The 15,140-nt window shown below is 37.0% G+C and overlaps 1 long non-coding RNA gene across 1 annotated transcript; it reads right to left on the bottom strand.

Annotated features, from left to right (window-relative positions):
* Positions 1-2,409: 2,409 nt before the first annotated feature.
* Positions 2,410-3,884, bottom strand: LOC113489561. The gene is made up of 2 exons (XR_003400055.1): positions 3,689-3,884; positions 2,410-2,518 (listed from the first exon to the last, which is right to left on the bottom strand). It is a non-coding gene; the product is annotated as an uncharacterized LOC113489561 (long non-coding RNA).
* Positions 3,885-15,140: the final 11,256 nt, after the last annotated feature.

Below are 15,140 nucleotides of genomic sequence, written 5' to 3'. Positions count from 1 at the left end.
TTGAACAACCTGGTCTAGTGGCAGGGGCAGGGTCAAGTGGCAGTGTCCATGGTAGGAGAGTTGAAACTAGATAATCTTGAAGGTCCCTTCCAACCCAAACAATTCTATAATCTAGATTATAACATAGTAAGGCTGGAAACGACTATCAAGTCTGATTTCTTTCTACACCCACAAATTTCACCCAACCCTTCAGTACTGAGTCCTGTATCTTGTTCCTATTATTCTTTACCATTCTGTCAATTTTTTCATTCATATCCACCTAACAGGGAATTGTTTATTCAAGGGCATTTCACACTGAATTCAGGGGAAAAAAAGATTTTTCTAACTAGTTTAGCTTAAATACATTTAAAGATTGATTTTTTTTTGAATCACTAGGTTTGGGGGTTCTGACTTGGAAGTGTTTAGTGCTAATGTTGTGACGGCTGGGAAGACTGCACTGGTGCCTGTCCCCAGCTGTCTGCCCTACCCATCTCCACAAGGTTCCCACCCAAGGAAGAGGGAAGGGCTCAGCTGCTCAAGTAGCAGCTGCCTAAACCACTGCAGATTACTGCCTGACTGCCAAGGTAATCTGACATAGGTGCCAGTTTAACTTATACTGGGCCACTAACTACAATGGTTCAGCAGCTGTTACATGGCTGTTTCTGAAATAAGGGCAAGGCTGACACACAGGGGCAAAAAATCTAGTACAGCTGTTCTAAGCTAAGACAGCTCAACTTACTAACTTCAGTCTTAAATGGACCATGTTCATGCAGTTACCTTTTCAAGAGAATACAGTGAGGGGGCTTTTGGCCATTCTTATTTTGACCATGCAATTTGCATTAGCCTCAATTGCTCTTTTGACTGAATCCTTTACTGTATTTTCCATTATTTTGTCTGAAACTTGTCTTCAGGTTAAATGGTTTATATGCAATCATCCTTCTGCTTGTTATTTTTCAACTCCAGTCTCCAGTGAAATATCAGCACTCTAAATTCTGTGTTTAAGACTTATTAAAAATTAGTGTCAGTGGGCCAGGGATTTGTCTTATGCATTTGAGTTTGGGGCAAGCCTTCCAGGATTGCTGATGTAAAGATGTTTATTGTTCACAGGCATTGTTTAATACTTTCCTATCCTACTCACTGCAAAATATTCCTTGGCCACAGATCATAAAAGCCCATTACCCTGATTCTTTCCAAACAGAGCAGAAAAACTGTATTTCTGCCATCTCCAGCATCACACTGAACAACTGTGTTATTTCCAACCAGTGATAAGCCTAAGCTTTATTAAAATGGCTTTTGTTGCCAGCATATTTAATCCTCCTATTCCTACCTGCATTTAAGAACAAACCCCCCAGATTTCTTGTCAGTAGCAGGTAGAAGGCAGGCTTCTTTGTTTGGGTTTTCCTCATTGGGGCTATGTGGGCAAAAAATATAACAAGGAGTCTGAAAGTGCTGTACAGGTTTGGGTGTGGTTAAAGAAAATTAAGAAAAAACTCAGTAAAGAATGAGAATTACCCATGAGTGGAACAGCGGATCTGGTACCTTCCATTCATGTTCTCATTCATTCTGCTTTAGCATGCTCAGGTCAGAGTGTTTCAGGAAGTAGAAAACGGCCATCATAAAAAACTGCTCTTCATCAGCTTGTTTTAGCAACAAGGGCTTTCATATCAGAAAGTGAATTGCAAGTTACGTAACACTACTTCTTCTAATAAATATGAAAAAGCTGACATTGAAAAAAATTGTAATCTCTAGATTAGATATCCTTTAAATTCCTCTTTTTTTCAGCTGTGTAGAAAAAACCCCAATGGCCAGATGAAAAGCCATTACTATTATCAGTTATCCTAATACAATGTGTAAAAGGGTTAGTCCTTTTAAAAGGAGGCCACACAATTTTCTCTGAACCTCAGCGGCATCTAGAGGACATCCTTCTTAGTTTTTTTATTCATTTCTGCAAGAAGGTCACCTTTGCGGACAAGAGACTACAACACTGAAGTAATACTATACCTGACCTTCCTAAATCCTTCTACCTGGGGAGGGTAGAGAGGTCTTTTTTTCTTTTCTTCTTCCATAAATTAATTCATAACTTGGCAAAAGCTTTCAATTCATTGTTCTATTTTGGGATACTTCCTTAAGTTCAATAATTGGCCTGTACTCACCAACCATAAGCAGAAGTTCTTCCTAACCAAAACATAACTTGGCTGATGAAATAATGAATGACCCATGTTCTCTGCATTCCTTAAAGACCAGGAGGAGAAGGAAAGAGAAGATGATGGTCTGATAGTCTTGCATTACTCAAGTATGGTGGGAGTCAAGTGTGTGCGTGTGTGAGAAATAGAAATGAGTCCATGTTTAGAATTTTACTAAAGAATGCTAACAACCCAAAACCCAAAAACCCCTGAAATTAAGAAGTCATGCATTTCAGACTATGAACAGTCAAGTTTAGCTTTTATTACACTGCCAAGAAAAGAGCCCCACTTCTTCCTTTATAATTCTGGGTTGGGAAGTTCCTTAGCTAGTTAGTCATGCTGCATTCAGAATACGACTGTGTGAAAATACGAAACATGATTTGCATTTAAATACTATACTGAACACAAAGCAGTCCAGACATCATTTGAATCATAACTTATATCGGACCAGGGATGATTCACAAGCCTGAACACTCATTCTTCATGATCATCTTAGCTATTCATGGCTAATTATGTATGCCCTCACTGCATAGGACTTGGTCCTGTTTACTTTTATACTTCTCATAATCTTTCAAGGATTCAATTCTAGAAAGTTTAAGCTATTAAAAAGTCCAAGACAGGCCTTTGTTTTCCTATTTTAACTGAAAACACAAATTAAGCCCCAAACCATTAACATGAAATAAATCAGCTTCAATTAAAAAAGAAAAAAAAATTAATAAAGAAATATTTCCCCATATAGGGTGACCTATCAGGGTCATCTTCAGGGTTTTCTTCAGCACTTATAGGGAACAGAAGACCACTGTTTTACAGGGACTGTATCAGTGTCTGTTCACAAAGGTCCTGAAGAATTTTGGAAAAGCACCAGTGGAGACTTGGTCTTCACTGACAATAACTTATTGTCACAGCATATCATTAGTAGTATGGCCTATTTTAAATAGAATTTCATTACATTGATGAAAACATAATTAATCAAATTTCATCAACATTTTACGAACTGAACTAAGATATACTGAAATCCAACATAAGAATTTATAGACCAAAGGAACCAATTTTAGCATTTTCAACTTGCACTGTGTTATTCTATGCTGATGAGACATTAATAATGTACTATGACAACACAAATCAGAACATTTATCATAACCAATTATTTTGTACAAATATTTTGCCAAGTATCACGATAGCATTTGAGAGATAATGTTTAGTAAAGTCTGCATTCATAAATAATTTAAAGTATTATATTTAAAAGTGATCTTGTCTTCAAGCTGCCATTTTTAAGTGTGACTACAGCTTCTTACAGGAACTACTCATTACACAAAACAACACTGTTTCTTTTTAAGACATAAAAAGGTACAGGAAGAAGCATCACCATAATAATCATAATCATTACTGTGCTTTTGTCACCCTCTTTCCTTTCAGAAAAAAAGTAGTGAAAGCAGCTCTGCATCTATTGTATCTTCTAATATTTAAGCAACTCTAACAAAACATTCAAAACATTACAGGGAAAACATCTAGTATCACCAATTTACCTTTTGAAACGAGTTACTCCGAATGTTAAATCCTTAACCGATGCTTTAAAATTCAAGATCATCCAAAGCCTCTTTTATAGATAGACAGGAAATCTGTGATTCTAAAAATAATGGTATGTATAGAAAATGTCTGGAGGGAATGCTTACCATAAAGCAGAAATTTAAACTCAGTAAATTAGACTTGTTCTCATCAAACTTTTTTCGTGCATCATTATATTTAACAGAACTGAGAAAGAGAAAAAATATTTTACCAGTTACTTTGAGTCTCCTTAAAAATACAGAAGAGTCTGGTTCCAGGAAATTACTTTCAATACATATATTTACATGTATTTTCAAAGAACTGTAATTTCGAAAAGATAGATTTATGACTATTAACTGCTTTAGAAGTAACAGAAAAAATAAGTAAAGAGAGAGTAGAAAGAACGTTAAGGAGCCCTTTCCACAGAACAAACAGCAGGGGGAAAGTATTTAAAACCAGAAATTGATCTATATTTTATTATTCATGTATGCATAGTAATTTACTGAAAAGACTTCTATGCAAACTAAGAAGCTGTATGTTTCTTCCTACGCCTTTAAAAGGCATCTTTCATTGTACAACTATACAAATCAAGTCAAAACCGGGCTCCATGATCCCCTCAAGAAAATCCTATCAAATGAAAAATGCTCCTTACAGCCTAAATCCAGAGTCCTCCATGTAAGCCAACAGGAAGAATTTTAAATCTTGACCCAAACAACGAATAGCATGCAGTAATTTGGCAGCATATGTGTCTCCCAAAAATCGCTACACATTTTTGCAAAAGCAAGGAGCGTTCTGCTGGCAATGACCTAATTACTAGAATAAAAGCTGCGTATCTGACAAAGGGAAAGAAAGGATCCACGGCTTCATACATAATTTATTAAGATTTCCCACAGCATTCAGGTTAAGTCGCGGACCCAAGCACCTCTTTGTGATGTTAAATAAATTTGCAAGAAGTCAGCGGATCCCAGGGCGCGCTGAACGCGCAGCGCTCCCCCCAAAGCGCTCCTCGCCAGGCCCGCTCGGGACATTCCAGAACTGATCACTCTCCAAGGATAAGGTTGTAACAAAGTATTCATGAAGATCAAACCCCACAGAAAGCACACTTCTCAATATGAGACATCAGAAATTAGGCCATATTCCAGCTGCTTAAGTCTATAGTCTGTATTTTAACTTTAAAGAAAATCTATATAGATAACAGCTACTACGGAAATGTTTTTTAAAAAAATCCAGCTCTAATATAAGGGGCAGCTTTGTAGAAACTGCACAGTATCGAGTGTTTTTAATCCTCTGGCAGAAGTATTCAAGAATGTTTCTATGGGCAGTGCAGTCCATCTCAACAGACTAGTGTGTGATAAAATGCAAGTTTCTCAGCTAGAGAAAATGAATGCTTGTTCTTGTGCCACTTCACATAAATTACGAAGTTATATTTATATGAAGTGGATATCTGGGTAGACAGTCAATTAAAAACATATATCCTTACATGCCTAGGGGAATTTCATTCTTCTTGTACTAATTTCTTTAACTTGTATGAAAGAAGCTGGCTCATGACACCTCATGGTTGGGACCACATGAAACTAAAAGCCTGTGTATGCATATGAGCAATTGTACCACAAATACTTGCTGGAGCGAGTGCAGAGGAGGGCAACGAAGCTGGTGAAGGGCCTGGAGAATAAATCCTATGAGGAGCGATTGAAGGAGCTGGGACTGTTTAGTTTGAGCAGGAGAAGGCTGAGGGAAGACCTCATCACTCTCTACAACTACCTGAAAGGACATTGTAGACAGGTTGGTGCTGGTCTCTTCTCACAGGTGATTAGTGACAGAACAGAGGGAATGGCTTTAAACTGCAACAGGGGAGGTTCAGACTGGATATTAGGAAAACATTTTTCACAGCAAGAGTGGTCAGAGAGTGGAATAAGCTGCCCAGGGAGGTGGTGGAGTCACCATCCCTGGATGTGTTTAAGGGTCATTTAGATGAGATGTTGGGGGATATGGTGTAGAGGAGAATTTTGTAGAGTAGGGCTGATGGTTGGACTCGATCCCAGGGGTCTTTTCCAACCTGAATGATTCTATGATTTTAAGGCAATACTCCACTCTTGTGGAAGATGTTCTTTACCAAATAACCTTTCAACAAACATCTTCATGATTAAGAAGATGTATAACATTAAGTCACCTGCTACCTTCAGCACAGTACTTAACATCCTCTGACTTCATCAGTGTGGCTAACTATAGAGGTCCTGTCAGTTAAGCTGTTATGGCAAACCATTTTAAACAAAAGTTAAGTGGGCCAGTATTCAGCTATATGATTGAAGCTCTGATGAACAAAGCTTCTATTAATTATAGCAATAGCTGGCATGCCTCAGGTTTTTGATCCACACAATTTCATTTCACAGAGAACTGAGTTCCTACTCGCTCAGCTGTAACAAACTATCATATTACTCAAGTTTAAAGTTTAGAACCCAAGTAGGCATTAGACCTAAAGGCATCTTACTTTATATCTTACTGATACAAGCCACTGTTCCTACCCTCAGAAAAGCAAACAAAAATGCTCCCAGTTGTTACTGTGCAGCTCACGCCATACTAAATTTATTTACATTAGCATAAGTGTATACTCAATTATAGGCATAGCTCAACACCTATATTATCAGTGAGCAAGTTGCTGTAATATGAGTTGTGCCTTATATACCAGTTTGGTCCAGTGGTGGTTTAAATCATGTTTAGAGGTTTCAAATGCAACACAATTTGGAATCACTACTTTAGGTGTGCAAGACAATACCAGAGAATTGATGCCAAAGAAAATGCCAGAGAAACTGAAATCCTACATACTTCAAAGCTAAAGGGCATACTTTTAATTGAAAAACTAACTTGAGAAGTACAGTTAAATTTCTAGAATCCAAAATGAGAATATCAAAGATTGAAGGCTACATAATATATTCCATTCATTTATACACATCATACTGCATTATTTGCAACTCTGGCTCTATGAAAAGATTCTTGTTAGTCCTGCTACTGTTTAGTCCTTTCTGAGCTTGGTAGTCACAAGCTGTGTAAGTCTCAGTAAATTCAGTGGTGATGAGCAGTATTAGCTCCACTGCTCTATAGCCTGAAGTCCTGTATTTATTTGCAGAACAAGCAGAGTACATGCAGCACCACAAATTCTAATATATTCTGCCAAGATAACAGCTGAGTGGGAGGCAGAAAGCTTTCCCTTCCTTCTTCATAGTAATGTCCATTCTGTTACGATTTCATAAAAATGGTAGGTTATGTTTCGTGTCTGTCATATGTGCTTGCCTCTGAAGCAAAATCCAGTATTAAATGAAATTCAGTTTAATAAACAGCCATGTTATTAGTAATAAAATTATCTTTATCATACTGTATGTTCCAGTGGTGTTAAAACACTGATATAGAACCAAACAGGTGGATGGTATAGTGACACATACTCTTCCTTCAAAACTCCTTTCTGTTTGCAGTACTGGATTCTGCCAGTGGAACTGATACCAGTGAAACAGTATGAAAAAAAAAAAGGTCAGGTTCTCAGGAAAAAATAAAGCACAGAAAGGAATTGTATGGAGAAATGTCTTGTTTATTTCTCACTTAGTTATCTTCTATCTGGCAGAAGGAAAAAGATAGCTTTTTCATTATTTGAAAGATATCATTACCAAGACTGATCTAGCTACATATTACATAAAAAACCCCTTTTCAACTCTATTAAAAGAATGAAATCTCTGCATGTAAGCTATCAAATCCCAGGGACACAAAATTTCAGTATGGAAAAATATAAGCTCAGTTTCACTATTCCAAATACAGTTACTTCCCATTATTTTGGACAAGATCCCTGCAGTCTACCCAGCACAGCATTCTCAAAGAGCCAAATGGGAATTTGGCTCCAGAAAAAGAACTGGCAATCTTTTCACAGAATATTCGATGTAATCCATGCACTAACTATGTCCCAACTTCTTACTGCATTTATAAAAACTCAGTTTGAGACCAAATAAAATTGTCATAACCCTGTTTCTCCCCACTAATAAGTAGTGCTCTGAGCTGATTAAGTTCCACATTTTAAAAAACATAAAGGACATTCTGCAAAATATTTGCTTCATAAAATCAAGACTATTACAACAGAAGATGCAAGAGGTTTTCTGTTTTTAGATAACTAGCTCATAAACAGAACAGTCTCTGTGCCTTCTCAACCTCACCTGCTGCACCAATACAGTTTGCCTGAGCAGCTTTTCACTATTTAATATATTTAACATGATTGATATTTATTAGTCACTGTACATGCACAGAGACTCTGGGCAGTGAGAGGTTGGATAATGAGTTAAATTCTCTGTCTCTGTTGCCAGGCGCTACAGTTAGTACTACTCACAAATGTGAAACAGTGTTGTCAACTTAAAGACATCTTGACTTCAGAACTTCACTCACTGAGTTTTACACAGTGACTTACACCAGGCTGCATCTTTTAGAAAGGTGGTACAAACAGATTTTATTAACAAAATAGACTGAAAACATTTCACGTTTTACATAGATGCACATTTCATCTTAACACAGGAATTGATAAAATATTTTAGCAGCTGCTATAATCAAAAATTGTCTCCTGCCTTTCAACTTTATTTTAAAAATCCATGAGGCTGAACATGCTCTCTGCTTCTCATTTCCCTGGAAATTGTGAAGTTGCTTTCACCTCTCTCACTACCACACAAAGACTGTATTGTTTCATCTGAACCTTGCCCTTACCATGTGACTAGGATCAATTATAATTTGTATATAAACACACACTGGGAATACTGATAACCTGCTCTCAGCATTAATACCAGTGTTTTGACCATGAAAATCTGTATTCCTACTTTGTCCATCAGGTTTTTCTCAGAAGTGTTCCATATTATTTACCTGGATGACGTCTAACTATGAGCATTAGAAAGATCATGAGAAAAAGAGGTTTCCTGAGGATCAAGAAACTAAAGGACCACCTTTCTCATGCAGATAAAGAATGGAGAGAACTCTGTTACTGTTACTAATGCATCATTCAGAACACATGCACTCAACTCTTCTGATACCGGTTCTACAAAAATAAACAGAATATTCCTGCACTGAGAGCAGAGAATCGGAAATCAAGTTTTCTTTTAAGATTTTCTGTTATACTAATGTCCTAAAATGTCACCTTTTTCTTCCCAGAATGTTGTGCTACAACTTCCTGAACTTGAGAAGATTTTTCCACAAGCAATGAAAAGATCTTTTAAAGCAGTCAGTTAGCTACTGGAAAGTCATGGAACATAAGCTAAATGAGAAAATCAGAAAAATGCATGCTGTTTAATTATTTCATAAATAAGTCAAGAGGTACATAAATCTGACACCTGTTCTTTAAATCCTCTACTATCTAACACCCTCTATTTCTTGACAATTCCTTAGTTTTGTCCAGAAGTCCTGTGCTCTCTGAAGCATCTTCCACTCATGCTTTCTTCCCTCTCACTAAGTTTTTCTATCTGCATGCAGGTTTCTTGCTGCAACCTAAAGAAATGATTCAAGGACAAGGACTGCATCCTTCCTTAGATCTGCCAGATCTACTATAGAGCCATGGACCAATCTGTAATTTAGTCACTTATGTTCTAAAACCACTACAATAGTAATAAAAATAATTTGCATAGCAAATCATTAATCCAGTAGACTTCACCAACCATTTACCCATTCTTCTCTCTCTGCTATGTAATAAACCCCACCTGCCACAACTTTGTGTCACACTACTTATGGTTTCCTCATCCACTAATCAGGAACATCACAGTACCCCAGTATCATACTGCTGTTTCCTCTGCTGGATCTTTTTCAGGCTCATTACATAGCTTGCTGTATCTGTGTACTGTAATTACCACTTCTTACTACAACCATGCCTTGTGTTTTCTTTCCCTTCTATCCTGCTGCACATTGTATTTTCAGCTTTTATTTGCCTTTCTTTTGCACCTCCTCCTAATACTATGGCAAAGCATGACAGTTGTTAGGCCTAATTTCTAATGGACTTTAGAGTACAAGCCTTTATTAGAAATATTTCTCTTCAAATATCAACACAGCTGTTACTTAATCTCAGCCTCACCTGTAGGATATCAGGAGGTAGCAAGTCACAACAGTGTTATGCAGTACCTCAGATGAAGGCAGCAGAGAAGTTCAACACATACCTACAACTCTTGCTTTCCCCAACTAATTGGGGATATCTTCATCTTACCCAATATTAACAATGTGCATTAAGTTTCACACAGATTTCTAGTTTTTAAATGGAAAAACAATCCTACTCAAAAAGATCCATGGCAACAACGTAAAAGGAAGATAAAGCCAAAATGGGAGAAAATAGAAATGGATGGTCATTAAATACACTAAAGGGGTAGACCCACTAAAATCAGCTTTCAGAATTTGTAAGATGTGAGCTAGAAAACTCAGCATCTGTAATGTGCAGAAAGTGTTTTCACATTGGCCAGATGAACTAAAGAGTTGACTTTCAAGTTTAGTTTACCCCACTAATTCATGCCTGTGCCTACGCCCTCATTGAAAACTTCCAGCACTTTTGGAAACCTGTAATTTCATTTTCCAAGCCATCTTTAATTCCATTTCAGTACTCTCTTAACAGTACTGAAGGCTAAACATCTTCCATATAAAATCCCTTGTCTAGCATACCTCAGGGATTCTCTGGGGAATTTTTCTAAAAAACGCTCTTCCTAGAGCACTTTATTCACTAATACAGATTTCTCCTCTTTTCCTTATCTAGGCCATAGAGCAGGAAAATATTAAAAGTTTAGAGAAAGATCAAGAATTTGATGTTTTCCAATGTTTCTTGGAGAGTGCCAGGCTCTGGATCCACCTGGTTTCCACTACAGCTATCTTTTGTAACCAAAGCACTCTATCTTAGATTACTTTTGACCTTAGTTGTCACACAGCTCTTGGCTCACCTTTTTACCCATGGCTGCACATCCATCAGCTGCTCTGAGACTGATTCAGGGTCAGATTCAGTAGAAGAAACAGAACACATACCAAGAATACTTACAGTGGTCAGTTACAAGCCAACGCCCTGTATTACTGCTTCTTTGTATTTTGCATCAGCCATAAGAAGTTACAGTATTCACACCTGTACATGACAAACACATGACTGCACATGCAAATGGACAATCAGATTCCGTTTCTTGTTACACTGTGGTTGACAGAGGTCACTGCTAAAAAAAAAAAAAGGATGCTACACGGTTATATAAGATTTATAGCGAACCCAGGAACATCTCAGAACTCATCACTCTGGCAAACAGAAGCTCTATTACTTCAGTGGAGTATTTACCTTTTTCTTCACAATCTTCTTTTCAATATTCTCTTTGTTTGGTTTAAATCAGATGTTCTTAATACAAGAGTTGATTTCTTGTAAGCATTCTGACATTTTAGTAATAAATCAGTTAAAAATCTATTTAGCTAAAGGCCATAAACTTGTCTTTTGCCTAGGATACTGAAAAAGAGGGAAGGTCAATTTTTTGTGGAATCCTGTAATCAAAGACCTTTTACAAAAAGGTATAATAACCATCACCACTCTCAAAGTCTGCTACGAAAAAAATATTCCAGCTATAGGCAATTTTCATAAAGCCCATTGCATTAACAAAGTCTGTGACAAGGTCTAGAACCACAAAGATCTTGCTAAGTACAGCTGTGAGTTCTTTCACCATATTTATGATCTTTTAAATACTTAATTTAAGGCCTGAGCCCCAGAGGCTCTTAGCTAGAACTGTGTCAAATCAACCTAGAAAAACTGTCCTTTACAAGATAAAGTGTCAGCAATGAATCTGAGGATACATATGTCTTCCTTAAAAATTGTTTAAAATTCCGTATTTCAGTACCTAACAGTACTCAGGAGTTCAAACAAGGACCACAAAAACTGGCTCAGTTTGTTAAGAAAGATTTATGCTATATGGCTTAAGGAATTCAACTTACTATTCTAGCAAAAGTAGGCTGGTTTTTATTACTGTATACTGAAAATACTTCCAAGTTTGTCAAGTTTAAAGAGATCCTTCAGCTGGAAATTAGACAAGCCATAACTTAATTTCTTAATGCTGGTGTGGTTAATCAAATCACAAAGGCTCAGTACAAAATGAGCCCATAAGGTGAGGCAAGATACTTGTCTCACAGTACTGAGATTTAGCTGATTGCTTGTTAAGGTTAGGAAAGTCCTTCAGCTCTTTTCTCAGGACCAATGCAGAACTTACCATTAACTGATTTCTGTGTATGCAGAGATGAACTTCTGTGGGAGGCAGCACTCCTGCAGAACACACTTCTGCTCCCAGGTAACACAACTCCCATACACACCTGGCCAGTGTGCAGTTTTCCTGCTCACAGCCATATTAATCATCAAGCATTATGATTCATGTCACATATTGGAGTTAGCTTTTAGTTTGGAAACGTTCTTGCTCTCTTCAGCTTACATATTCCCCATAAAAATGCTTCCTTGGATGATCTAGGTCTCACTCCCTTAGGGAATTTGCTGTTATACAAGCCTATGGCATTGGTGGCATACTAAAATTTTTTTTACCCCCTTCTTTTGGCATGCAGTTTAGTGGCTTTACTGAAAGTTAAAAATCCACAGTCTCATTTCAAAATATGGTATTTTATAGTGTTGGTGGGGTGGGTGCAAGGAGTTATGTTTTTCTTTGGGGGTTTTGAATAAATGGCACCTTCAAATCTTAATTTCTGCAACAAGCAAGATTGAAAAAAAAGACTTTTTGCTTCCATTGGGGTGGAGACTTTTTATAAAAATCTGAGGATCTATAGTATTTTACTGTATTTTCTCCTAACAACAAAGGTTCATATTTGAGTTCCAGCTTCCCTTCCCCAGCTTGGATCCAGGGCCACCAGCTATTCAGACAACCAAAATATCTAAGTTGCATGCATTAAATCTTAGAATCATATGATACAACTGTATGATTAAAGGATATAACAATGCAACTCTCTTGAAACAGACAATTTTTAAAAACTATCACTTAGAGCAAAAAATATTGCTGACTACAGATACATTCTGCATCTCAGATTCCAATCCCTATGGACATGGGAAGAGAAAATTTTAAATAATTACAACCACATTTTGAAAAGTCCTCCATTGCTAAGCATACTAGAAGAATACTGTTCTTTTTCTCCTAACACATAACCCCAGTACTTCAATCTGAAATGAAAATATGTATTTTCAAAGATCCCCAAGGCAAGTCAGTTAGAACACCAGCCCTGACTAGCTGAGATTTAGGGAAAAATCATATTTGACATAGAACTTCCTCCTCAGCATGGATTTGCATTTTATTGGTCCATTACTCTTTTGTAGCTGTTTATATTTTTAATTAAGTACTGGATCCCCTTCTAGAAATAATTTGTATTGTTTTAATGTTAAAACTCAATCCATTGAAGTTTAAGTTTGCCTGGCACTGAGCAATCTCGAGTAAACTGCAAACATAAGACATTATTTCTACACAAACAAGAATTCCAAATAAAGTAGTCTTGCATACAAACTTAGTGCCTGCAAATCAAGGTAAACTGAGATACCAAGAATTTTAAGCATTTTTCACAACACTGAAGGGGTTAATTTTGCAAGCTAATTACCCCAGGTGGCAAGACTGAAATCTTCACAGTAGGTACTACTTGTTCTGACAAGGAAGAAACAATAGAATAGATTACATGTCATCAGCAAAATCCCTTCTGTCCTGAACAGAAAACCAAAAGTCCTTCTCCAGAAACACAATTGGCAGTAATAAAAGTTTTCTTATTTAAGATTATGAATAAAGTGTTCCGCAGTCTCCCTTGTTACTTCTTCTGTTTTCCCTGAATTTTTTGGCTATCTTGTGACATGCCTTATCACTTAGAAGTTTCATGCAGCATTCCCATCAAGGTACTCATTCATCATATGATCAAACATTTATGTGACTGAAGTCATGTGGATGAGTGACTTGACTGGAACTGTTCTTGCGTGCACAGATATGCACCCACAACACAGAAAGGTACACCTATGCTTCAGTCATGTGGTAGAGCATGCCCACTCCATCAAGTCCAACCACTTTCTTGAAAGGCTGTATAGCATGACTTCACCGAAAACAACTGAGCTACAAGAGGGGCTTTCTATTCTACACCTGACTGATACCTTCCCAATGTTTTTTATTTGCTGTATATTATCTTTCCCTTCCCAAAGAGTAAATGCTGGCAAGTGCTAGTAGTGACCCTCGTAAAAACCTTATTCCTCAGTTCCAAGTGCCTGGTAATGTTCTACACCACAGGCTATGAGTCCTTTTATGGAGTTGAGGTTTGCCCAACACAAAGCAATTCTGATGCTTACAGGACTTCTAGAGACTCCTGCAATATAATTACATAACCACTTGGGAAATGCAGAACAAAGGCAAAAATGATGAAAAGCACTATCCATCCATGTTTACAAATGGTGCAATAAACTTAAAAGAAGGTGAATTGAATAAAATGGACAATTCTCCCTCAAACAGCAAACTAGGTGGCAAACTGCCCACATGAACAATTACTTGGCTTTGTAAAGAACCCCATCACTTAGAAGTCACAAGTCAGAAAGTTTTCAAGCAATAAACACTGAGTAACAAATTCATACATTCCTACTCTAACAATATTCAGACCAGTTGACTTTAAAAGCAAGAATTAATATATTTGCAGAGAGCAAATGTAATACTTAGCCATTGTAACCCCAGTATGTTAAAGACAGACGTTTTCCTATTATTGTGTAAAGAAGTTAAAACATTCTAAACCACCTGAGACTTCTTAAATAAAGAACAGTGAATTTACAACCAGGCTTTGTCACAACTAGTTTCAAGTCTTGTGCCTGCTGCATGCATACTACACTGTCACATGGACTCTTCAGTACCTTTACATCATTCAAGACACTATTTCACTTGTAAAAAAAAAGACCTGGACTCCTTGCTCAAAAGTAATATTCAGAGAGAGATTTGGAAAGTATGAAGACAGTCATGTACATACAACTACTTTTTCATGCAAATAAAGCAACACACAAATCCACTGGTTTTAGAGGAAGACAAGCTCTCTTTCTCCATTCAATTAATTCTTTTCAGCTTCCAGCACTTGAAACATTTTTTGGAAAAAGCTTTATGAATCAAGTCTAGTTCTCAAGGTCTTAACAATGACATTTAGACATTTAATTAGCAAGCCATCACTTGGACTGGCATCTAAACCTTTTGTCAGAGACCTAATACCATGCCGATTCAAACACCCCATTAGTCTTACATTAACCAACAAGAAGTCTCGAAATATTCTGGCTACTTGATTGCACTGGTATGCATTAAAATAACAGTGGAATAATTAAATGCAAAGACAGATTTACAGTGTACACATGTTAAACTAGCAAGAATATTCTAAAACAAAAATAAAATAACCACAGTCATGTATTAACTGGTACTCACGCATACTCTG

Source organism: Athene cunicularia (assembly GCF_003259725.1).
Source record: "Athene cunicularia isolate RWA chromosome Z unlocalized genomic scaffold, athCun1 chrZ_part1, whole genome shotgun sequence".
Classification (NCBI taxonomy): Eukaryota; Metazoa; Chordata; class Aves; order Strigiformes; family Strigidae; genus Athene; species Athene cunicularia.
This window is presented reverse-complemented; position numbering and strand designations above follow the sequence as displayed.